This window comes from Melospiza georgiana, chromosome 1 (genome assembly GCF_028018845.1).
Source record: "Melospiza georgiana isolate bMelGeo1 chromosome 1, bMelGeo1.pri, whole genome shotgun sequence".
In the NCBI taxonomy this organism is placed as follows: Eukaryota; Metazoa; Chordata; class Aves; order Passeriformes; family Passerellidae; genus Melospiza; species Melospiza georgiana.
The window spans coordinates 99,190,229-99,218,218 of record NC_080430.1 but is presented as its reverse complement, the minus strand read 5'-3'; the positions used below and the strand labels follow the sequence as shown (position 1 = coordinate 99,218,218).

General features: G+C 34.6%; 1 protein-coding gene across 1 annotated transcript in view; it reads left to right on the top strand.

Annotated features, from left to right (window-relative positions):
• Positions 1-27,990, top strand: part of CCDC102B (coiled-coil domain containing 102B) — a 123,422-nt gene that overhangs the window by 94,370 nt on the left and 1,062 nt on the right.

Sequence of the window (27,990 nt, the reverse complement as noted above, 5' to 3'; positions counted from 1 at the left end):
CTTTTTAGTATACTGGTGCTCCATGATGAGCATCGATCAGAAGTTTGGATGTAGTTCATAATGTAACTAGCAGCTTTAACTAGAGGCATTTTTAAGAGGTATTGTGGTGACTAAGAGAAAAACAAGAAATACACATTATGCCAGTCTGTAGCCTTTCTTCAGTGAAAGATTAAGTACTTGTGTCCCTTTTCGTTTTACACTTACAGCAGGTCATCTTCAAACCTCCTTTGCTTTAGCCTTTAGAAAAATACTGATGAAGAGACTCATTTGAGACAAAATAACAGATTATATATGAAAATACTCACTATATATATCAAATGCTTTCAAACAATGTAAATGGTCAAATCTATCCACATTCTTTTCACTGTCTTTTCTTTTGATGAACACATAGGCAAGAAGCAATTCCTCTTAGGGTTTTGGATTCAGAGTTAGTGTTTGGAAAAACAAGTTGAACATTTTCGATTGTATCATCAAATAAAGTTATGAAGGAAAAGAGACTTGTGTAAGACTTTTCTACTTACTCCAGTCAAAGTATAGCATGGTCTCCATAGCCTGCCTGAGCTGCACCCCAAAAGGCAGTTTAGAAAATGTGAAATTTTCACAAAATTGGAAGACTGTGTCCTTACTGATTTTCCACCTTTGTCAACAAATTTTTATGTAGCACTTGTCATATATTCTGAAAATAGATGCAGTTTGAGGTTGAAATTATTCATTTTTAAAGGAATTATCTGCAACATCCATTAACTTTCTCATAATTTCAATTCCCTTTCAAAAGCTAAAGACCTTTCTTAAACACTCACAGCGCTAGAAGAATGTTAATCTACAGCTCTGATTTAGATTATTTTGGTTTTGTTTTACATAAGAGAAATGTGGGAATCTCATCAGAATACAGCAATTTTTTCTAGTGGTGTTGAGAAATTCTCATGTGTAATATGTAGGCAACTGTTTGGACACATAAAAAAAAATCCATGGCATTATTTCATAAAGGTATTCCTTCCTGTGTGAATAGTCAAAATTTTAACTCCCTTGATTGTGAGATTTTGTTGGCTTACTAAAGACTCTCAGATAGTGAGCAATAGCAGCCTTATGTGGCTTGCAAAATTAGTTATGCTTCTTGAGTTTTAGGTTAGCATTGTCCTAAATCCTTGATTTCCCACTATATGAAGCTCCAGAGTGATATTTGATATTTTTTTATATGATGGAGCTCATCATCAAACCCTGAGCACTAGAAAAAAATTAAAAATTAAAAAAGATATACAAAGTTACCTTTTTAAATTAAGCATTTGGTAACTAGGAATATAATGTACATGAGTTGTTTAAAACTAATATGAGCTGAAATTCTTGCAATAAACAATGATTAAAATGACTCAAAACTATAGTTGCTGGGTTGGCTTTTTTGTAATTCCTAAATGTCAACTAAACACAGACTGATGTGCTGAATGTAGCAGAGCACTGTGTAATTACTGTCAGGACTGACAACACTCAGCCTGCTGAGTGAGAAGTCTGGGCTTTGGGCTGTCATTTTTTCTTTGTTCTTGTAATATATCTGTGCTCATCTATTATACTGCTGGACTGTCTGACTAAGTTTTTATTGTAGAGATAGCCTTCTTCAGAGCCAAATGAGTTTATAATAATCAGGGTGCAGACTTTTTTTTTTCATGTCAATGTTGTTAGGTTTTTCTGTAACACCAAAAACAGCAAACCTCCAGCTCCCTTCACTGCTGAGATTATGGAAGTATACTTACACCCTCCTGTAGGAGAATTCTGCTCAGAAATGGCCTTAAAGGCTGCTGTGAGGAGCAAATTCTCACAGCCTGTTTCTGTAAACAGCTAAGTTCTCAAGTCTGTCTTCAATAACATGGAGGCCTTGAGAACTTTCATAACAGGGTGAGAAAATAAATCTTGGATTCAATAACAAACCACAGGTATTGAAAACAAAGGGAGGGGTTGGTGTTTGCGCTGTAGTCTATCGTGAGCTCGAGTTTTGCAATATGTATGATCTTAATTAACACGGTTATAAAAACGTGCCTTTTGGATCAATAAGTCTGGAGTTCGATGCTGAATCAAAGGATGGGTCGTGTCCCTTCGCTTCCAACACCCCCCTATGAGAAAATGTTTTTTGAATTTGTTGTATTTTTTAGTCTTAAAAAAATGTAGATAATATTGCAGGCTGCTTGAATAACTTCCACCATTGCCATCCTCTAGTGATCCCTTATGGTCCCCGAAAGTTTCAAATTTCTTACTTAAATATTCAATCTGACATGAACAATAATGTGACTTGTGAAAAATGTTCCTAGAACAAAGATTAAGCCTAGATATAAACCCTTTAAAGACAGAGACATTGAAGAAAGATTTTATTTAAGGTTATGCAGAAATACAAAGGAAATCTCCTAAAAAGATCATAATATTCAGGATTTCAAATAATCTGTATAAACTTCATTGTAACACATAGAGAAAATATAGTGAAACAGAAAGCATAGAAATGGCTAAAATCATGCTACAAAATTAAGTAGCTTGTGTGGTTAATTACAGAATAAGTTATTTAAAAAGTTTAGGTGGATATTGCTTTGTAGACTACATCCGCCACTCATCCTGCATCAACCAAACTTGTTACTTTGTTGTAGCAGGACATTGGATTTGAGAAGCACCATTTGCCCTTGGTGAACCTGTGCTGGCTTTTCCCAAACCCCTGCTTCATCTCATTTTGAGAACCTCCAGGAGCATTCATTCCATAAATGTCCCTGATGGGCCTGTAATTTCCTGGATCATCCCTCAAGACATTCTTGTTAATGGGGGTGACATTAGCCTCCTTCTATTCTGCAAGGACATCCCCTGACCTACATGGCCTCGCAAGGATCACGGAGAGTGGCCTGGCAATTGTGTCAGCAACTCCCTTAACACCCTTGGGAAGATAACGTCAGGGCTCATCAGTTTTTAGGGGTCATGCTCATGTATCATTCACACATAACCCTTCCTTCACTGACAGCAGCTCTGTGTTTTCATCAACCTGGATTTTTGTTCCCAAGGCCAGGAAGCCAGCAGGCAGAGGTAAAGAGACTGTTGAGGACCTCTACTTTTTTAGATCTCCTTTTCAACATCAGGCTAATATTTTCCTTCTGATTTTGATTGTTACTTATGTCCCTGAAAAACCCTTCTCGTATTTTTTAACATCTCTGGCAAATTTCAATTTGGGCTGAGCTTTTGCATTTCTAACTCCATCTCTGCATACCCTGGCCATGCCCTTGTAGTTCTCAATATGTGTTTGTACACTTTTCCATTTCTGGCACAATTCTTTATTTTTGCATTTGAGCAGACTCAGATTCTTGCAGTTAAGCCTAGGAAGTCTCGTGCTTTGCCTGCTTTCCCTTACCTTAAAGAGGATGAACTGGTTTTGTGCTTCCAGAAGAGTGCTCCTAAAAAGCTTCTAGTACTCAGTAACTCCTTGATCCTCCATGGAAGCTTCCTGCAGAATCCCTCCCAGCCAAGCTCTGTGCAAGCTGGAGTTTCCTCTTCTAAACCCAGAAACTTTTGTCTTAGAAATAACCTTCAGTGTGCTCAGCAGGATCCCAAAGTCCACAGTCTTGTGATCACTGCAGCCAAGGCTGTCAATAACAGAGATAATACAAAGCATGGTTTCTTGGTTTGTGGTCAAAATTTGATTGAACTCTTAAGACTTAGTGGCTGTAATCTATTTCCAGAAAAACGGCAAGTGAAGAATAATAAAAACAAAATTATTTATCCATAATGCCTGGTTGTTGCGGTGTTGTTTTTTTGTTTTTTTTTTTTTTTTTAATAAAACATAGTTTTGTATAAATAGCAATTAGTGGCACTAACTATAGGATATTAAATTTATTTTTAAAAAATAATATTAGAAAAGCTTTCTCTCTCAAGTTTGGTAGTCAGTCACAGCATAGTTGCTTGAAGTGCATTTCTTAGAGTTCAAAAATTGCTTTAAGAGAACAGTCCATTTTCTGAAATATGAGAGAAAACTGGGGTGGAAATTTCACAATTACAAAAACCTAGGGCATTATGCCACATTAGATTGTGAAATAGCTCTCAAAGTTTACTAAAACTAATATTCCCCAAGTTTCCTAAAACTAATATATCTCCTGTGTCCTTATATAAATAATATTCAGTGGTAGACAAGAAGTGATTTGAATATATGAGGAACTGATATATGTGCGTGACCATGAAGAGTAGATATTCCCAAAAACCAATATACATCAATGACAGCACCATCCCTAACCCTCCTTGATGTAAACCAAGTGGTCAGGAGAGAGCAGAAGGCTCACTTTGCTTGTCACCTTGGTATAATACCTTTTTTCTCCCATTTTGCTTTTAAGTGATTCCCTTTGACCAAGCTTGTCAGGCTGGAATAAAGGTATAATCTGTCAGTAAATCTCAGTTCCATGAACAACCTGGTCTTGCATGAAGGTGTCTCTGCCCAGGGCAGGGAATTTGAAACTCGTTGATCTTTAAGATTCCTCCCACCTTCTGTGATTCTATGATTTATCTTTTTTTCTCTCTGTGATTTGAAGGAGATTCTTTCCTTAGGTACACTTTATTAGCTAGAGATTGCAAAAAGTCTTTCAAGTATGTAGGAACCTTGCAGGTCTTTAGCAAAGCAGTTTAAGACAATAAAACCCTTGACAAACTTATAAAAGCAATTCGGTCTCTAACCTAACATCAGTCTTCTAACATATTTTCTAGGAACATTTTGGTGACAATATCCTGTACAGAAAGTGTTTGTTTAATTGATCAGTGTGCAGTCATGTAGAAACAAGTATTTACCTGCATACACTGACAAATATTTTTAGTTTTAAAAGTTAAGTGCAGTAATGATGCAGTAGGTTTCACACCAGCCATATAAATTCAGAACAGAGCTACCATGGTGGAACATTTAGGGGAAATTTTCTTTTTAACTGTGTTCTGAAAGTTGAAAAATCCCAGTTGAGCCAGATCAAGGCAAGAATGCAAAAATAGAGAGCTGCTAAGAGAGAAGTATTATTAGCTCATTCATATCTCTCAAACTCTTCTCAAGCTTTCTTCCCTCCCATTACTCTCCTCTCCTCCCTCAATCTTTCTCTTCCCCACTCTGTCTTTCCCTCTTTCAGTTTTATTTTTTTAGTACCATGGATTATCAGCTTCAGTATGGTTGTTTTTCAACTATGGTGGCAAAAGGGAAACCAGATTATAGACCAGTGAGTACCTAATTCAGCTGAGTTATCCCTGTCTGCGTAAAGTTTATGCAGACCTCAGTACAGTGGCACACGCTGTCTGGTTCAAATTGTTGGTCATTCAAATTTATTATACCTTGTCTGAGCCCCATAAGTGCCATGTGTGTTCCCCAGAAAAGCTAGAGGATGTACATTTTTTGTTAAGCAGAAATGCAAAAGGGACACATTTCATGTTATTTAATCCCCGAAATTCCAGTGAGGCTTTCAAATATAAATTTGAGATCCATTAGGTGAAGATTTATTTTTACACTGTGAACATGACTAAGACATCTATTTAAGAAAAACACTGTTTAAAAATAATGATTTTGACTTTGGTATATGAAACTAGACTGGAGAAGGTAGGTTTTTTTAAATTACTTATTAAAAAGTGTACAAAAATATTTTATGCATTATGAACAACGTGAGTTAGAATTTTGAAAGAATCTTAAAATGTTAAAATGGAAGAATTTGTAGGAATAAGATTTTCCTTTCTGGAGGAAATAATTTGAACAGGTTATTCCCTTATTAGTAACGGTGGTTTTTTAGTCTGAAAAATATCCAAAGCTGCTAATAATATTTCTACCAGAAATTGTCAAGAAGTGTTAACTAAAAATTATTTTATTTGCAATGTAATGGTATTTTTTTTTAAAAAAATGAGGTTTGCAACTAAGAGCTCTTTCATTCCAGCATCTAGAACGATTTCCTAAAGACGCTATAAGCAAATTCCATCATCTAGATCCTGTGTACTTTTTTGTATAAAGTATTCTTAGCCAAAATTTCTAGATGCTTCTTACCTAAACAATTGCACAAACATGGAAAATAATCCAAATAATAACATGTAGTACTTATGCCTATCTTATCTATTTAGATCTTGCCCCTTGCAATTCTGCATGAGATCTGGATTCGTCTCAGGAGCTAATGAAGGGCAAAACACTTTGGCAGGAATGTGTCTGTATGACAAGTATTGCGCTTTTTTGCTACAAAGAATTGAAGTACCATTTTTATTTCTTGCCTGCAGTATTTTCCACAACACTGTTGACTACTCCTGATTATCCTAGATTGTCGGACTGAAATGAGATATTTATTTGCTTGTTGGCTCAGAACCTTCAGCAGTGTTTTGCATCTCTAAAATTGGCATTAACATTGCCCATTGGCTTTGATAATTAAATTGTACACCTGTTCAAAAATAAGCACCAGATTGTTAATGGTTCTTGGCCGTCACATTGCCGGTTGTTTTCCAACAATATTTCTCTTCAAATTATCAGAACATTTTTGTATTCTTCTAATTGTGACATTAACTATTCCAAGTCTTCCATGGCAATGCCTGGATAAAACCATAACACCAGTATTCTAAATCAATAACACTCTAGCTGAAGTGGAGAACCTGATGAAATCAGGGTCATTATTATTAAAGGTTTCTTTAATTAATCAGCTCATAATTTCTCTTAATTAGACATTTCATTTTGGCTATTTCTAAAAAGATATAACAACTCCACATGTAACTAAATCACTGGAGGTTAAGTAGTTTTAGTAAATTGAAATCCATCATATAAAATTTGCTGAAAAAATTGCTTTTTAGATTTAAAAGTACATGTTACTGAGTAATTAAGAGAAGAATAAAAGGCAGAGAATATTGAAGAATAAAGCATCCCACCCATAAATTTTATTGGTTGGTATCTTTTTTTATGTAATAGATGTAATGAAACACTATTTGCCTGTTAGAGTTTGCCTGTTAGAGTTTTATGAACACTCCTTTCTTGCAAATTCCTTTCCTAAATAGGTCATTAGAAGATTTATGAGTTTTGTGTTTCATATAGAACCTTTCCACCAGGACAATGCTTCAATTCACTGACTGATTGTTGAAAAACAAAGTACAAAAGGGACTAATACAGTGTAATAAAGTTTTTCCTTAACATATTATTATAGTCTGATTCATGCATTTCTAGACACCAGAAGGGCAGAAAGAAGAATCATTGGATACTTTCTGAGTACTGAAACAAAAAAGAGTGTTGTCTCTTCTTGTCATTCACTTTCTGCAAATCTGAATTCCTTCTAGAGTTGAAGTTTAGCTTCTCAAGGATTGCACTTTTTTTCTTTTAATGTCATAAAATAGAATTAATCTTTGCTTACTTGTAAACATAATTCCAAATTTCCTTCACAGCTGATTTTGACCTGATTACTTGTGTTCTGTACAATCACTAGGACATGAACTATTTTGCTCTCCATAGCATCTCATCCTGCTCAGCTGGGTCTCAGCTGCTGGGCTTCCCAGACCTAGAAGCAGACATACAGCATCAGTGTCTGTTCCAAAGTGCCATCTGTGTGCTGCTCTGAAGTTGGTTTACTGCATCTGGCAGCACTTCTGCTTTTCCTGGTCTGTGCCTTATTCTCACCTTGTAGAGCTGCAATCTCAGTAGCTGGCTCTGCAGAGAGATGAGCATTGCATTCAGCAGAGTCACCTCCCTGATATGTTCTAACAGCTACTGCTCGGAGTGCACATCTGCTGAATGGCCAAAGGCAATCTGATGAAGCTGTCCATGCAAAGCACCATAACCAGTAGCTCCTTCCCCACCTCCTCTCCCCTCTCCATATGCACTGGGTGACTCCTGATTTTATACAGAGTACCAAGGAGCATTGACCTGTTCCAGGGGTGGTGTTTCTGATTTCTTCATACATTAAAGCCCTTGATTTTTTTTTCTTTTGTTCTGATAAGGTTTGCATTACCTTTCTCAAAGCTCTGTAATCTTCAAATAAATATGAATGAAGAAAAGAAAATATTGTTTAGGCCACATGTATCATTAGACTGTATTCATGTTTGTAGTGAAGAGATTCACATCATAATTGGCAGATAACATAGGCATCTCTCTCTAATAGTCCCAGATGTCAGTGTTCCAAAATATGGTTGTATGCTGCACTAATCCAAACCTTGTATTGTCCAAACTTTCTTCTTGGTTTGGGAATGTATCTTTAAAAGCATTCTGAGGTGCCCTCACAGTGTTTCTTATATACTTTGTTGATTTTCCTTTCATCTTTGTTTTGACTTTCCCTAGAGTGACTCTAAGTTTCACATCCCACTGTGTAATAGCATAAATATTTTTTGTTTAAAAAACCAAATCTGTTCCATTTTTTAGGACAAAACCAGTTTGAGTAGACTTGTGAATACAACTAGTATGTCAGAAAAACTTTCCCACATCTCCTCCAGTATTTTCCCTTCTGTAGCATGGGATCCTCTTGTCTTTATTTAACCTACAGGCAGATTGGTGTAATCTGTGACAGCAAAATAATGTCCACATTGTCTTTATAGATTTAGCCTGAAGCAAAACTGAGAGAATAGTCCTTCCTTTCTCTCATTAGAGGCAAAAGAAAAGAATTTTTATAAGGGAAAATGAGTTTTCCTAATCTTGTAATTGGAAAATCCAAGCTCAAAGAAATATCAAAATATTAGTTCAATGTAGTGAGCCATAGAAAAAATTTCTGAAACACATTATAAAGCAATTTAAACCTACATTCTCTGACGGTGTTAAACCTGTATTCTCTAACAGGGCTGTGTTATTTTAATGACCGTAGGTAGCAGTTTCGGAGGATAACATGTTTATATCCAGAAAAAAAATAAAACTGAGGTTTGTTACTATATGGAATTTTATCAATTTATGTGATAGGTGTTGTCATTTACAGCACAGCAACCATGAATGACATTAGTCCAGAGCTGTTGCTGTATCTGCATTATAAGAGCTGCCAGAAGCAGCTGGAGAAATAGGATGGACTGGCTGCACATTTCAACACGTGTCTGTTTAACAGAGGATAAAATGAATAAAAAGAAAATAGTATCACCAAGAACATGGAGAATCTTCTAAAAAAATAAATCACTAGTTTTAGGAATTGAATTCCTAGCATCTTTATCCCAACTAACCTCTCTTGTAAATGATTAGGAAGTGCCTTTCAAGCCTGTGGCACCACTGATACTAATGAGTACAATTTCAAATGCATTTGCAAGACAAAAAAAGGGATTAGAACCTCACATGGATAAAAATGTATGCTGACAGAGTCAGCAGACATAAACAAATAGTGGGAAGGATGTATAAAACTCTTAAATCCAGGACTAAGGCAATAAGTAAATATCTTTTTTTAAACAAGTAGATGATTCAACTATTTCTAATCAGATTGTAGTAGAATTCATATATATATATATATATATATATATATATATATATATATATAATGGCTAATACTCTCTGTGATTTGTGAAGAATCTTCACACTGAAATTGTACTGGTTATACTGGGTTGATCAACACAGATATCTGGTATACCTATTGTAGTGTCTGGGACAGCTGCATTTTCAAACACAAAAACATTTAGTGGAAAACAAGTGACATGGCTATATCTCCTTTTTTGACAAGATACTGATATTGCAGCTCCTTTTGTTTACACAATGTTTACACTAAATAATATATTAAGTAACGAAAAATTGGAAAAATTTAAGAGATGTTTCACAAAATCTGTAAAATACTCATTCTTTTTTGGATTTTACGGGACTTCAATTAGATTTTCAAACTTTTTTTAAAAATACCTTTATCGAAAGTAAAACCTTTTTAGATATTTCAGTCATACCTGCATTTGTAGCAAAAACCTGAGGTAACAAAGGAGGTGATATTTTTAAGTTCATTTACTCTTCAGATAACTTAAAGATTTTATTTGAATTCTTGGAAATGAGAGTTTATTCAGTGCATTTACTTTTGGTTCATTTTAACTCGGTGTTGTTTCTAATGTTTTAGCTGATGAATATCCCACTTTTCCCTCCCTCCTTTCCACCCTGAGGGCTCCTGAGCTCTGTCACAGGATCCTGTCTGTGCTATCATCTGCCTCTTCTTTCTGCGTGCAGTGGGGACAGAATTAGAACCAGTGCATTCAGCTCAAAAGGAATCAAGTCTAGGAAAGGGTCAGCAGGTTTTAAAATTAATGGTGGTGTGGACCCCACTGATCCTGGTACTAAAGGCTCTGCACTTTTAATTGATTGAAGTTTAACTTTGGATAAATCAAGTGAAACACAGTAAAATCTGTACCATTTAATAATTCCTTCTACAGACATGATTCTGGTGTTAAACCTGAGAAATGGAATTTATATATAGGGCTTATGTTAATGTTTTTAATATATATAAAGGTAATGGGAAAATAGCCAATACAATAAGGCACAATAGCTAATACAATACAATAGTTTTAGGAAAGTGTAAAATACTACGAATTTTAGAAAAATTTTAAAAATGCAATCGTACAATGAACGTCAAAATAGTGGAAGAATAACCCATGTAATTTTCCTGGAAAAAAGATTAATGTACATACAGACATATATATTTTCTTCTAGTCAATTCTCTAGTTTGAGAGATTACGCTGTTATCTACTTTATGAATTTTGTTAATTACAGTTGCTACAAAAGCATAATTACCAGCAAATAAGACTTAGTGAAAAAGGAAACTCAAAACATGCTGCATTTTTTCTTCTACATCATTTGTGCCACCCTTTTGCTATTCCTCAAATGCATAATGTCATTTTTAATGAGCTAGTTTCGATTTGGAGCAGGAGTACAGCAGAGAGTTGACAAATTAATACTACAGAGCTGTATGAGCACATTTTTCAGTCCCATCTGATTTAGACTTCAAATTCTTTCCTCATTTATCCTTTGAAATTCTTTTAGTTAAGCTATTTCTGGTTTACTTAAACACAATGGTAAAAAGGTTGAAAAAAAAATAAACACCAACAAAATATTTCCAAATTAATTTGAGTGAAAACCAGAGGCATGTTATGATACAATAAAAAATACAGATTTTTTTGGTTAATAATATATTTCAGAATATGGTATAATATACATTTTCTCTTAGAACTTGCTCTAAAAGAAAATTCTGATGCTTACCCTTCAAAATCAATTAATCTCTTTTGAAATACATGAACCAACATTTCTACTATCTCAATTCTTCCCACTCTAATTTTAACAGTGTAACAGATAAGTGTGGGTTTTTACACATTGGAAAGGATGTGACAGCTTCGTGTCCTGTCTTGTGGCTTACAATGGAAGGATAACAAGATTTTGCCTCCTGTATTCACCTTAGACTTTAAGCCAGAGGAGGACTTGGTGGCTGTTAAGAAACATGCAACTCTCTGAAATTTATGAAAAATGCAGCTGTGCAAGGAATACAATTTTACTTCTGTGTTTAGAAGGTTAGAAAGAAACTATGAACATCTGTAAAACAGCCCCCATAAATGTTGAAAAGCTCTGCTCCAGCACAGTAGCATGCATGTACAGCTCGTAAACAGAAGAGACACCAATCTTGATGTTCATAACATTGCATGGATCGGAATCTCATAAAGCAGACTCTTCTGTTTGCACAGTCTCCTATAGTTGCTCATTGTTGCAGTAATAAGCAGACAGGACTCAGTTTCTTCATGCAGGAAAAGCTAATTCTTCATTCATATAACTAATTTTAAACAGTTTCCACAGATCTGTAAAAACCTCCAACTGCAATTGTCTATAGTTTTCCTGCTGCTCAATTCATTGGTTAAATGGTGTTTTGTATGTAGGTGCTGAGACTCTCTATTCTTAAATTGTTTATATATATTCTTCACTTGATTCTCGTGGGATAGACCTATTGTTTCTGCAGGTTTGAACAGCTCTCTTACCAGAATATTTTGTTGTGCTAACTTCTTTCATGCTTATGATTTTTTACATGGGAATTTACAAGCTGACTGCTAGCTTAGCGAGAGCAACAAGGCCTAACCCATATTTTATAAGGACTTTCTTTTATAATATCTCTACCAGTATGCAACAGCTCAGGTACCGAAATAAAAAAAATAAATTTAAAAAAAAATTAAAAAGACATCTTATATAGCTTTGTTTAAAAACAGCAACCTTTATTCCTGGATATGATGATGATGATGATGATGATGATGATGATGATGATGATGATGATGATGATGGCAACTAAAAAAATTCATCTTATTATACTGTAAACTTGAAAAACTTCCATGGCAGAGCATTACGCTGTCTGGAAAGGCCTGAAGCTGTGTGTGTGTCTCTGTGAGTGTTCATTGCTATATAAAGGTCCTATAAGCCTCCACAAAAACACAAATATTTGCTTACTTTAAAATAATACCTGAGTTTAAACTTTTTGACTCACAGGGCTTTAGAGTACAGACTTTAAATCAGGTAAATTGATTGTTCTGCTGTCAGATGCATGCCTTTTGCCTTCCCTGTTAAAACATGGAATATTCTGATGAAGCTGGCAGAAATCAGTTTCCTGCACTGAAGATTCGTTGAGAGTTTTGAAGCAAAATGCTTCATAGCTTTTCAGTCTACCTGTTGTACATCAGTCCTGAATCATGAGGTAGTATAATATTTGCTAGAACTTCTTCTTCCAGCTGCAGAGAGCCTGTGGAGCCTGCAGTGTTTTGAGGCAGGTTCTGTCCTGTGTGTGCAGCTGACATTGCCCTCTGGCATCCACGTGTTGAGATGGGCAAAGGTCAGCAAGACTGGGTTTGAGGTGATGCTCAGTGGAGGAACTGGGGGCAGAGGTAAAATAGGAATGGCAAACAAGGGAGTATCAGATAGTAGGGGAAGGGACAGAAGGAGATTAGGAGAAGAAAGGGTGATTAACAGGGCAGGTGTGAATAGGGATGCAATTCTCAATCATGCTAGTAAAACTGTATTTTAAATAAAATTTGGGTCCACCAAAAAGTTGTGAGGGTCAGTTCTTCAACTTTTAGCTTATGAGACGTTTGATTTTTGCAACCGTAAACTTATATGGATTTTGTAGCAAGAGGCAAGAGGAGAGCCTACCCAAAAGTCTTACCTTTCCATCATACAATTCCTCCAGATTTTGGATTTTTTCATTTTTTTCCCCTGTCCTCAGTGGAGAATAAATTCTGTAGTTCTGTACCACTTCTATCCCCCCAAAATGTCTGTCTTTCTGCCAGTAACATATGTTTTCCAAGAGTAAGGGAGGAGGAGAAGGCAGACTTAAAGTTTCAGCACGATGTATCTAACTAAACTGATCAATATCACCATCTTTACTCAATAAAATTAAGTTTTTCTTTATATAGGATTGAAAGAAATAGAGTGAGTGGTTTTTCTGTATCAAGGGACTTCCAAGCCTCCGGTCTGTGATCTTACGAGGCAGCCATCCAGTGTAACTCAGTTCTTTCTTGAAAGTATGAGTTATTGCCATGGAAGAACAGTTTGAAAAGAATATATAAAATTTTCATTTCTTAAAATGAAATTTGACATCTGGGAATAAGGTTCCAGGTTTCAGACTATATGAAAAATGAATTATTCAGATGCTTACAGGGGCAGTATTCTTATTTGATGTAGTTTAACCTTATTTCACTGAAAACTTGCCTTCCTGAAAAACCATCAAATATTCAGCCCATATTCAGACACTAATTACTCTGAGTTTGCTTTTTTATCCATTTTTTTGTGTTTAATGCATAAAAGCTTTTGAAGAGGGTTAGCTCATATTTAGATACACACAAAGGAATTTTTAAAAAGTTTAATTAAATATTATATAATTGATTAACTCACCAACAGCATTAAGCAACAAACCTTTAAAATACATGTTGTAGTAATAATTTCAGTAATGAGTTCCTCTAAAAATAAAAATGTATTTAAGCAGATTCAGAGAGTGACAAAAGGTGAAGGTTTCAATTACATACAGCTAGATGCATGGGACTTGGAACAGGCAAAGCTGAAAGATGTAAAATATGATTGGTGTGCATGCTACAGTATTATATCCTTCAGGGGCAGTAAATTATGGCTACAAATGAATGCATTGTAACATCAAGCAACATCACTAAACTTTTATGCTTGTATCAAATTCAAAGTGGAAATCTCATTTGAAAGTTGGGTCCCAAAAAGGATTTTTTCCCCTTAGCAAAAGAGTGTGAAAAATTGCATTTGATGCTCTTTCCTCTGCAGTGGAGATATTAAGTACCTTGAAAGGATATAAAATTGGGTTGTTTTTTTGTTTGCTTTTGGTTTTTTTTTTTTTTTTATTTATTGGATTTTTAATGGATATGCCCATTTTTCAGAGTGGAGTTGACAATTGAAAGAGTTCTGAACCAATGGGTCTTGGGAAAGGAATCACTTCACGGGGATTGATTCATTCCAAACTTCTAGCACCAAAGCAAACCTTCCTCTAATCTAGAGCTTAAATTATTCACATTTTGCCAACAAATCACACGGATACTATTTCAATGAACATGAGCTATTACATTGTCTTGTGAAAAATGAATGTAGAAAAGAATATCAAGTGATATGTAAAAGTTTTGTAAAGACAAGATTTTGTAAACTTCTACCAGTTTAAATATTCCAGGCAAAAGGAAAATTGTACAGCATCCTGATGCTATTAGCTTCTGCAAAAAAATGAAATACTAATATTGTTTCTCTTTAGCTTTAGAGTTAGTGTTCCAGATAATTCAAAATTATTTTTCTATGTCCTTCATTCTCAAATTGAATGTGTTTTCTAAGTTGATATCAGGGATGAATTTATCTTATGACATACTTATGAAGACCTTGAACTCTTTTTGTTAGTGATTTAATGTTGGCACAGTAGTAAATTTCAGTACTAGAAATAAATATTTAGTAATGCAATAATTCAAGTCCTTTTATTATTTTTCATTGTGACTGACAATGTTGCAATGCCCACAGCATCAACCACATTGCTTCCTATAGGCCTGCAAAACTTTGGCTTATGAGGATATTTTTATTATATGCTGATTATCTGCTATATCAGCAACACATATATCATTATTATCTACTCATCTGAAAGGTTCTTTTCCTTACATTATATTCTTTTGAATTTTGTGTCTGAACTAAATATCCACCCCTTCAAGCAACAGCATTTTGACAAAATTCTATAAATGTTCCAAAAGGGAAAATGGAGCATATGATCTCATGGTTCCATGAGATCTATTTTAGTCTATTATTTAGAGATTATTAGGTCACTAGTGGAGTAAGAGTTTGGCTAAATCACAAACACTTTTTAAGAAAACAAAAAGTTAGATTTCAATATGTGAAATAGGTGATCTTTTTTTCTAAATCTTCTTCGTGATTGCAATAACATATTTTCTTTCATAGTATTGAATTCATATGTACAGTAGAGATAACCAGTGCATTAGTCTGAAACCTAACCTGAAGTATTGGATGATTTTCTTAAATATAGAAATATTTCTGTCACCGTGAATGTTCTTGAAATGAGTTGTTGATCTTTCCTGAAATTGTTCTGTCACTAAGCAGTGACAGAAATACCATTTGTAGAATGATTATTAAGATTATTACCTTTTAATTAAACAGCAAAATGCTTTACTTGAGATGGGATAGTAATTATCATAGTCTTGAAATGTACACGATGGTGATTTTACAGAAGCTTTTTAAAGAACCATGCAAGTCACAAAACTTTTACACAAGAAACACCTTTTTACACATTGTTTAAAGTTTCAGCTTTTCAGAAAGCATGACTTCATGCTGAAGAGTATGAATGTGTATCATGGCCAAGATTAGCTAATGGTCTTCAGCAGAATTTGAAAACGTTTTCTGTAGTCAACTGTGCATTTTCTGGTTCTGAAAGATTGCTCAAAAGATAATTTGTCATGACAGTTTCTGTGTCAGCAGCTCTTTTCTTTATTCCTGAGAGCTTTAATTAAATCTTTTAGCTGTGCTTATCACTTCTTAGAAGATATTTCAGTTATGTTCTATTCTGGGGACCAGAAGAATCACTTTCTTCTAGTTTTCACATAGCAACGTGAAGAATTTTATTATATAGCTTCTTCCAACAACATTTCCAACAAGTTAAAACTTACATTACATGCACCTTTTTTTGGGGTAGCATGTTTGTCATTCATCAGTTCCACACTTGAAAGCCTCCTGCAGTGCTTTGCATTTACTGTCACTTGCAAAAAATAATACTGTTTGTTACTCATTTTTCTTCAAACAAGTTCCTGAGATGCTTTTAAGAAATGGATTTTGTCTGCTTGTCCAGACTGAAAGTGTGTTTAAAGACATAGAAGCAAACAAAAAGCATGGATGGTTTTTGAAGCATCAATACAGATCTGCAGTGACCATCGCTAAAATATTATGATAAGTCTCACACAACAAAACCTACAATTTTTGAGGAAGTTCCCCAGGGTGTGGCATCATTCCATCACAGCAGCAGATGGACTGAAGTTACTTTTCAGTAAAACTTCTTTATTTGTAATCACTAGACTAAACAAGAGCAAATGATGCAATCAATATTTGGAATTTGAGGAAGTACAAGTTTTCAATATTTAAGCAAAACTATTGACTTGTCACATAGAGATCAGTTTTTTATCATGTTATATCATTTTAGAAACCAATTCACAAATATACATATTGCCCTGCAGTTTCTAAATAGACAAGCTTAAAGTCTTCAGAGGCACTAAAACTTTTGTGGTTTGATATCTAAATGAAAAGTTAATGCTTCTACCCAGAACTGATCTACCAAAAAGCTTGCAATTTGTAGCAAAATATATGACTTCAGAATAATTTAAAAATTAACTTGTATATTCAAAACAAATAGATGCAATAGAAAAAAAGAGAATATGGAAAGGAGTATAAAAGAGGAACATTAATTAGAAAGTGATGTATGACCAAGTGGTGGGATTTATAAGCAATTATGCACTTTGAAGAAGGTCCTGGAAACCTATCATTGGAATGATTAATTATTTTCATAAGTGTTTCAAAGATTTACTTCCATATTCTAGAGTCATGTCCCTAAGGAAGCCAGCTAAAGCTGGTTTCATGAGATATGAAAAATGAAATATCTTGGATGGGATGATGGGAAAGTGTGAAATGGGAGAAGCAATATTGCAAAATGGGTGCCAAATAGGCTAAGTTATGTGAAACTGGAGCATACAGCAAAAAATTATAAGACTAGTGATGCTTCCAGTTTTATATGTTTTAATAAGGCAGAGTTTTGTTGGAGTCCAGTGCTACACTAATCAATTTTAATTCTCAAGTGACAATTATGGAGATGTTATTTCAACATTTTTAAGGCCATTCTTGATCTCAGAAAAAGAAATAAAATACACTACAGTAATCTGAATTACTTAAATTCATCAATATTAACAAAAAATTTAGCATTGATTGCAATGCTAGTAAATGAAGTAGAAGGTTGATAATAGCCCAGAGTCCTCCAAAGGAGAAACTGTAATTTCACCTTATCCTTGAAATCATAATACAGGCAAAATTCTGCTGGGTTTTAGTGGACAGAGAAAAATCCCAATCTGAAATCAAAAAGGCTGAACTTTTTCTTATGCTGCATTTTGCTGCATTGGGAGCGCTTTAAAGTAAAAGAGAAACCCATCCTTATAAATAGGAATGCTTCTCCCTGGTCAGGGAGGATATGTGTCTTAAATTCAGTTGGATGAAATAAAACAGCTGAAGCAAAAAGTCCTCCAAGTTCTGGCAGACTTCATTTCACATTTACAATTCTTCAGATGCCACCTCAAACCCAGTTGGTTTCAGATGTTGTTCTGAATGCTCAACAGTGCCTGATGAGTGCCACACAAAAACATCACACAAAATTCCATCTAAACTGGTGTCCTCTTTCTGAGATGGAAAAATGTGAAATTCTTAAAGACTTTAAGAATAAAGCAGGTTTCCCATGGGTACCATGCAAGATTCCAGGAAAATCAAAATCCAGGACTCCTCAGTCAGAGGTGATGTCTTTTAAGCCTTTTAAGCCTCTACCAAATTGTTCAGTTGCTTTCTGCTCCCCTGTAAAGCTTTTATAACAGATTCCTACAAGAGGTCTTCAGACTCATGTTCTGTTAAAATTTATTTTGTACTGAGAGAGGTTGTAACCTGCTCCCTTTCACTCCATCATATGCATCATGAGGTTTGTTTAGTCACCTCTGCTGTTCAAGCCAGACCATATGTGTGCTAACATGTCCATGTGGTTCTGAAACCTTACCTTGGTTTGGCATGATTTCTTGTCAGGTACAATAAATATTGTATTCAGTACTCATCATGTGCCATTTATTGGATTAATATTGTAGCATAAATATTGTGTGCCTCACTTATTTTCTAGCAATTCACATTTTTCTTTTTCTTTTTTTTTTTTGTGCTTTACCGTTCCAGACCATTGTTACACTATCTTATCACTTTCTAAATTCTGCATAATGATCAACCATTTTCTTCTTTAAAAAGAGGGTAAATGTTCTCACTGAAAAAGCAATGGGATAACTAAGAAAAGCTATTAGTTTTCTAAATGGAATATTTCAGAAGTTTCCAACTTCAACTCCTGCAAATTAAGATTATTTACAATCTACTTGTCTATAACTAATTAACTAATCAGAAGATCAGAAGTTAGTTATTTCCAAATGACTTTTTTCTTCTTTTTTTGAATGCTGACAGTCTGATGATTCCTTTCACTGAATTGATCTCACTGTCACTTCACTGATCTCAAAATATCATATTTAGAAATCCTGAATGATGATGTGCAAAATTTTTTCTAGAGCCTATAACTCCAAGTACTGCACTTTTATCTTTTTAGGCAGAGAAATAGTAATGCATTTTTCTATACCTATCATGGTGTGACTTACCAAAAAAAAAAAAAAAAAGAAAAGAAAAGAGATAATCTATTTTATAATCTTTATAATCTACCAAAATTAACAGCAGCAAGCAAGGATGGTCTGTCAACATGGGTCTGTCAGCATTTGTGGTGCCTATAGGCTTGTGCTTTTTTACTGTTATCTGTAAAATATTTGGCACTTAGTTTTTCATTTGTGCAATCGTGCTTCAGTTGTGTTCCAAACTTTAGAAAATTAATAGAGAAAAGCAGATCCAGCGTTCTAACATTCTTACAGTTTTAGATTCATAGCTGTTTTTCTTACAGACATAAGATTTTTAAAGTACAACAGCATCTCACCCTTGGAGAATGCAAATGTATTCCTCTTAGAGGCACTTTAAGTGCTTCCTTATGCAGATGGCACTGTCACTAAAGAGCTTCTTTCCCTTGCCAGTACAGTTGCACTTGTCGTAAAAAATTCCAAAGTGATAGTTGAAGACTGCAAAGTTAAAGTTGAGCAAAGATTATTCATATTCATTGTCTGTTGTATCTAAATTTCTAGGTTAGAAGGAGGGGAGGCTCAAGAAAACTTAGAAATTCTTACTGACACCAAAGAGTTGTTCCACAGAAATTATTTGTGTGTGCTCACGATTTGTATTAGTTCTGTGAATATAGCTCTATAAATTTTACAGATACATCAACGTTGAGATGTCAGTGGTGCTTCTTTCACAATTTCCAGGGGAAAAATATATTTCTCCCATCAGGTTTAGGAGTAATTAAATGCTGTGTTCAGGTCTCTTCTTATTCAGAGGTAAATTAACTCCTACACATACATGAGTTTGTAACAAACATGTTTCTATTTTCATGTATGATTGGACTATGCTCAATTTTCTATCTAATATAACTTGAAATGGATGAGCTACTTTACCAAAATGTCAAGGCCAATCACTATTGCAATCTCACAGTGAATAATTCTACTACTTTTTGTGCATCAGTTTGTGCAGTTAATGTAACTATAGTGGCACAAAACCAAACAAATCCAGCACATACAAGACATGAGCAGAATTCAGAACCACATGGTGAAACAACTAGCTTGCTTGGTTTAACTTTTTGTGGTCTTTAGCATAGCTCATGGATGTGCCTCTGAATTCTGCATATTCTATGGATCTTCTGTATCTTCTATAAAATGCTGTAAAAATTCCTAAAATCTAAGAAAATCTACCAAGAAGACAATATTCTCAAACTGTTTTTTGATATTTCTGAACCCAGTAAAGTGATGCTCACTCTAAGTCCCCTGCTGTGTTTCATAATTTTCAGGAAATAAAGAGAATACATTACATCAGCTATGCCTGTTTAAAAACATAGCAGAAAACTGGATTCTATTTCTAGTCAGAGAAGAGCTTCACAGCATTTTGGTCCAATATTCTATTGATTTTAATGACATAAATGCAACTATAATTTTTATTATTATATATATATTTAATAGTAGCAATTTACAAGTGTCTAAAGAATTGTTTGAAAAATTTAATCTGGTAGTAGCAAAAAATTCAGAGATCTGAAAAAACAAGGAACTACAAAGAAACAGATAGAAAATTGGAACAGTAACTAAATTAATCTATGAAAAAAGAGGAAAAAATTACAAGATTTCTGTATTGCAATTGAAAGAAAGAATGTTCTAGATATAAGACCCTTTCTATCATTAGAAGTGATAAGTAAAATCGTAGAGATGTGAAATTAAACTCACACACAATTTGAGCTATTCCAATATTCCATCTTCATGTAATGTTTAGGGGGATTTTTTAGCTTTAAAGCAAAACTGTGCAACAAACCAACAGCTGTGTGTGCTCCAGCTGCTGAATGGGTCAAGTGAGAGTATTGGGTGCTTTGTAAGGAAAGAGTCTTGGACTGTTCCACTCATAGGCAGCGAGCTGAGAGGGGCGTGAATGAGATTTACAGAATCATGAAGGCAGGGGATGGGCTGAGCATGGAAATGTTGTTGGCCAAAGGTGAGAAACAGGGGTCACTGGAGCCTGGCTGAGGGCAAGGATAACAAGGCAGCGTTTGCACGGCCTTTTGCACAGAAAGGAACAGAAGGGGGAGACGGGAAACCGTAGGACAGTCAGTCTCACCTCAGCCCCTGAAAAGGTAACAGCTAAACCTGGAAAACCATTTCCAAGTGTACTGAGGACAATAAAATAATTGTCTCGATCCAGAATTGGTTATCTGAGTTGCTGGGCAACAGGACAGTAAGGGAATCCTGAAAGTACAAAGTTGGAACATCTCCTCAGACATTCCTGATGCAATGGTTCTGGATGCTAGAGAACTACCAGAAAAATAGTGGTAGTAATGCAGTCATTTCATTATTAATTTTGTCCCAGCAATGTTGTAATCCAGAGACACCAAAATTGGACTTTTCAAAGGAGTGTGTAGGTAATAGGTCAACTTATCCTGAAATGCATGGTGAATTAGGTGTATCAATAATATAATTGAGATGTGGAAATTTTCAGGCAACTTTTCTTACCAAAAAAACCAAAAAAACCCCCCAAACTTAGAAAAGCAGTGTTGTTAATTTTTACCGGACCTATGAATAGTATTTGGCAAATATCAATTTGTTTTCCTAACACATTGGTAAATAGATAAAACACTATTGTGAAAAATTGACGAGGGAAAAATTAAGCATGATGTATATCTTATCTACTTGTGTTTTTCCTAATCTTTAACTGCTTTACTCTTTCACTGCTTTTGTCTTTGTCAGCTTTACTGCCATTTTGGCAGAGGCTTTTCCCCTGCTGTTTGCATACATAAGATAATTTTACTGGTCCTGAGAGCCCTTGTACAATTTTTATCAGACATGGTGGGTCCTAAGATAACAAAACCTTCATGTCACCAGATTACCATCACCATTTGTTGCTTTTCACTTCAGCTCCCACATGATTTCAGCAGTCAAAACCTTACTAGGCACAGAACTGGAGATTAGCGCTTTGTGATACTTGAAAGCTGAGGTTCCAACTTGCAGCTGTATGATTTTCCAGCTGCACGCTATCTTTAACAGCTGGTGAGATAGTAGCTGCTATCATGTCAGAATGTGAAGCTGTGAGGAATGGAAGGGAGCAGAATGACTGATTGTGATGCACACATTCCCTTTCTATCTCTAGCTTTGCAAGTTTTAAAAGAAATGCTTTCCCTGTTGCAAAGCTCATAATCACAGCACAGCAGTTGTGCACAGTATTTGTTCCCACTCCAGCCGGTTCAAGAGATACCAGAATTTAATACTGCCAGAGATGAGCAGTGTTTTGGGCAACGATCCAAGGCAGAACATGGTCTATAGCATAACTCTCTAGTACTTCCCAGAACTCTCATATAATTTTCGTTCAATGACTATAACTAGGAGACATAATATTGAATGATACCACAATATACTAAGCAATTTTTTCAGGAGTTAAATTATTTCTTTTCTTGAATGTACATGGGGTTTTTTTTTCCCTTTTTTTGAGGAGAACTTGATTTTCAATCTAAATCTTAGCACACTGTAGTTTTTTTCATTGTGAAAAGTACAAAGAACCTGCCCAATATAATTCTGAAATTACCTAAGTTAGTTTCATGTCATATTTGGATGGTAAATAGCAAGTGAATATTGGACATGGGGAGGACAGTTAATGTCTGCTTCATAGAGTTGTATCTTTCATACCTGGAAGAAGTAAGAGGAAAGCAATGAAGATGCATGCTGAGCAACTGTTAAAAGTTGAGAACTCTGAAAGGGTAAAAGAAAGGAAATTGAAGCTGGCAACCATGTAATTGCTGGGAAGGGAAAATATCGTGATTTTTATTGGCCTGGAGATTATGTAGGTGAAGATTTTGTGGCAAGTGAATTTTAATGTATTAAAAAAGGAATGAGAAAAGGGCTTGTGCCAAGTGCACTTTCTTAGTCTTTTTTTCAATTATTAAAAAAATTGCTCACAGAAAACATTCTATACAAATCACACTTAAAACAGAAAGGAATGTATATATTATTTATATCTTCTTCTTTGTAGGACTAGAAGAGCTATTCCTCTGTTCAAAATCAGAAGGCATTTTAAAAAAGAAAGAAATATTAAAAGCATTTAAAAGAAATATTAAAGCATGTTATACAAGTGAGACTTCTTGTGTCCACTTGCAAGTCCTAAAGCAGCCACCTGTCCTATCTGCATCCTTCAATATTCCAGAAATCTCTTTCCAATTTTTACTTTCAAATGTACTTATATTTTGAGTGCCTGCAATATTAATGTAAAGCTTTGAATAATGAGAAAATGCTTTGAATAATGAGAAAAATGGCAAAATCAGTTTGTATTTAGCCTAAATGTATGTTTAGCAAGAGCAAAAATGCTGAGCCATGCTTTCTTTTCAAACATAAGGAAATTTTCTGATATCTAGTTTTAATATGCAAGGAATTAAACATTTATTGGCAAAGTTAAGTGAGTGATAAATGGAGATGTACATAAGAGAAAAAAGCATTTTCAGACAAATTTTGAAAAATATACTTTATTCTGAAAACTTTCACTGTAAAAGCAGATGATATTGGTATTCTGCTTCATTCCAGGAGGTTCAAAGTATTCTAGAAACCAAAGATAGAAGGCCATTACTCCCCTATTACTATCATTCCCCTAAAGGTGAAAATTTTACTTCTTGTGTTCATTTTCTTGGGGAGAATGGATTGAATTTTTCTTCTATCATGTAGTTGAAAGGGAAGGTTGTTTTATTTCGACATCCCATAGCCTGCCATGGTCATATTCTAAAATGTTATAAATGAAGACAGATGTTATTATGCAAAGCTACTATGAGAAAAATATCTGAATATCTGAGAATTAACAACTTAGGAAAAGGAGAGATTTAATTTTAAAGGTCATTTTAATTCTTATTATATGTCAGAATCATATGTCAGAACAGCAAAATAATTATGTTATAAATGGAAATTATTATTTCGGAAAACCACAGTTTACAAAGTTTATGAAAGACTGTTCAAAGGAGTCCTTTCCTATTAAGTATCCACTGACTTGTATTTATCTTCTATCATTATGAAAGTTCTTACAGTGGGTAATGAATTCAAAATTTCAGTACAATACAGAAGCAAACGGTCATGTTTAGTAGCAAAACTTTGATTAAAATACTCATTTTGTCATATTCTATTCTAGGGAAAACATTACATGTGATTATATAGTGAATTCCAGTGATACCTATTGTAATAATACACCGTACCCAGAAATGTACTTGGGAAATTTATTCTGACATAAATTTTGAAGTAAAAAGGGATTATAATTAAATAAGAAAACACAAATATTTTCTTGAAAGGAAAATAAAATCATAATTTATCATGAGTTCAGTAAGTAAAAATAATTTAATGAGAAATATAGAAAAGGATAGCTTGTGCTCTGGTGGATCTCAAAGGAAACACAACCTTTAACATTTAAAGAAAAAGTCATGCTGTTTGAGAGCACATGTAGTATTTTTAGAGATTGGAATGGCATAGTGGGTGAGTTTACAGTGGGTTTGAGTAATTTCTGCAGTATAAAATATGAAACCTAATTCAATATCCATATGTTCACTCATGATCTTTTACAGTCCCCTAATGCTAAATGGCAAATACATTTTAATTAAAGTAGAAGCTGAAATAAATCCATGTTCTATAATTTGGGCACTAGCTTGTAATTCCACTCAGAATATTAATTATTTTATTCATAAATAAATGTCTAAAATTGTAGTTTAGTTTATACCAGTAGATGCTAGCTCAAGCTTATAGAGTTTTCCTTTCTGAACTCTAATTAGGTTTCATACCAGAGATCCCTTCCCTCTATATCCACCAATGAAAATAGCTTAGCACAGCACCACTGTTGAGACAGTAAATGACAAATGGAAGTGATTCTGAACTGAAATTTATTGATTATTGCTAAGTGAATTCCCATATTTTTGTATTTAAAAATTACATATCCAGGATATTAATTATTTGGTCTAAATTATTTGATCAACATGTTTCTGATGCAAGTATTTGAGATTTTAGTGGTAAGGGCTAATTTCATTCTTATGTCATTTTTCTATGTCAAGCTCATGATGCAGTATATGCCTTTTAGAAAAGCACATGACATAGTTAAGAGAATTCAGGAATCTTGATAGGATTGAGCTAGCATGGCAAAATTCAGCTAATCTAAGAGGCCTATGGAATCTGTAAATACCAAAAAGAGAGACAATGTGTTTTACAAAGAACTGTCATTGTGTTTTTGGAAATCCATAAATTCCTTAAACTTTAGTTTTTCAAGAATCAGTGTCCTAAAAGGAGAAAAATATTTTGTACATCTTCATTTCCCTCTCTTCTCCACATGTACAGGTGGATATTTATCAGAATATAGTAACCTTATATTTCTTGCTGTATTTTCATTCATGCTGCTACACTAATCCCTTACGATTTTGCCTCTAATCTGTAGTCCTGAGAAAAGCACACATCTGTCCTTGGGAAGTCATCCTTGATTAAAACAAACAGCAACCTTGTAATGTCTCTCTGTAGAATCATTACAGCAAATTGTGTGAGGATTAAATAAGATGACAATAACAATTTAAGTATCATGTGTAGCTACCTTAAAGTAGTTCTATCTAGCTCTTCCATCTATTCAAGGTTTGGAAAGAATCCTACCTTCCATTGATACTTACTGTGCACTTTCACTAAAAAAAAGATTAATTGAAACAGCAGTGAAATTTTTTAAAATATTCTGTGGAGAAATGCATGCACAAACTATATTAATTGAGCTCTAAAATACTGGTGCTAAACAACAAAAGCAAGGAAATGCACAGTGAAGCAGGAAATGTACCATATGTTATTGTATACCTGGGTACAATGGGGACACTATCTTAATGACTTTCTTAATATTTCTGTTGCACCAGATATTGGTGGACATATGGTATGCTGCCTTTTTATATGTTTGTGTCTTTTCACAATTTTGTTAGCTGACTTTGATAGCATTTTCTGTTTGTCTGCTGTTAGGAAAAAGGCTTTAAAATGTTTTGCTTATTTATCTGGAGTTTGAAACCCATGCACATCATTTTGCTTATTAATTTATACCCCATTTTTAAAACTTTCTTCAAGAGCTGTTCCTTATTTCTTTTATTTTTAAGCTTTCCATAGACTTAGTCCCTGTCTGGAAGTAATTTGAAATACAGTTGTGTGTTTCACACGCAGATGGGTTTCAACTCAATGTCAGTGCTGGCCAAACAGATGGCTAAAGCAACAGCAACAGCTGCAGAGCTCACCAGGCTTTGCACAACCAGAATGGTACAACCATAGAATCATAGAATTATAGAATCCTTTCGGTTGGAAAAGACCTTCAAGATCATTAAGTTCACCAGTTAATGCAGCACCACTAAACTATGTCCCTAAGCATCATATCCACACATCTTTTGAACACCCCCAGGAATGATGACACAACTACTTCCCTGGGCAGCTGGTTCCAGTGCTTGACAACCCTTTTACTAAAGAAATTTTTCCTAATATCCAATCTAAACCTCCACTGGCACAACTTAAGGTCATTTTCTCTTGTCCTTTTTCTTACTTGAGCACTCATGCAACTGGCTTCTTCCCTACTGACCCAAGGAACCTCAACGAGCTCCAGCTGGCAGAAAAGTTTCCCATTTCACTTTGCTCCTAGTGCCCTTCCAGCTGAGAAATAAAACAAAACTTCTTGTGACATAATTTGCTGAACACCACGTGTTTTCTAGTTTGGCTGATACAGAATACCAAAGGAATTTATGGCCCAATCTTCATAAACGTTCGCATTTAAATAGGTTGTTCATTGCTTCCATCACATGGAATGCACACATTGAAGTCACACAAGTCCAGAAATAGTCAGAGGAAATATATCATGTAGCAGAGAAGAGCAACTGGGCCAAATCCTTTTGACATACATGTGACTTACTCCTGTTATATTGTGGCACAAATTCCCTTCATTAAAGTGATCTCAGGGCTTCTTACTGGAGGTGTTTAAACCAATGTGGAAATAAAGGACATTGTTGTACATTAGCTGGTCAATAGCCATTCTTAAGTCTTATAAGACATTACAGATCAGGTTTTTAACTAAGATTTAGTAATTTCTGGCAATTGTGAATACTTTTGTCTGAACATTTAAAACTTGCCACTCTAATATTCACAGAGCAGTTCTGGTAGCAGCTCATTATATGTGCAGCTGCATTAGTTTAAATATGAAATAGAAGGCATAATAAAAGTCTTCTAACTTTTTTATAATGTCAGTAACCTTACATTATATCTAGCAATGCCAGACTAATTGTTTCTGAAATGTTTAAATAAGGAATATTTTGATTGTCCTGAAAATTTACCATGTGTATTCTCAGGAAATCAAGTAATTTAAGTCCATAGCCATCAGTTACACCTAATAATTTTTCATATATTTTAGGTTTTTTTCTTTAAATTTAATTTAAACCTTTTTCAGTTGCTAGTTTTAGGAATTCTATTTCTAATTTACATTAATATATATTTGATTAGCACTTGAATGGGAAAGGATAGAACTGAGTAATTTTGCACAAGTATTTCAATAAGGAGTTGTTCATATAACTTATCTGGAATTTTTTATAAGGCAAAGTCATTATTGGAAATCATTAAGTAAAAGTAATTAAAAAGGAAACAGCCATCTCTTTCAAAAGGATTCCAGTAAAATTCAATACCAGCGACCAAGTTGCTGCACAACCTAGTCTTGTGTATCCAGCAGGGTGAAGAACTTGCCAGGTTATTGATTCTTACTGATGCAGGGCTTGGCAATCAGTCTCTATCTGGAATAATTAGTGGGGATGTTAATCAGTAGACAGGAGCATCATGGTGTCCCTGACACTATAAAGAATTACACTGCTATGCCAGCTCAAAGGCTTTTACACTTTGGCAGCTTAAATGCTTTTGACATCTGACGCTGTTTTCTCTAAGAACATTGTTGTTTTATAAATAGTAGGAAGATTAGATTAGATGTGTGTGCACAGTGGCATGACTGACCTGTCCACACTGTCAGGGAATAGATTTACAAATGCATTACAATTGCAACTGGGTACCATTACAGTGGCAAAAAATCTCCACATTTTGGTAAAAAGTCTCAGGTTCTTTGACATTTTATTCAGACTTTGTTCACAAGACTGTTGGGGTCCAAAAATCAAGAGTACACAATGTGTTCATGAATTCTCT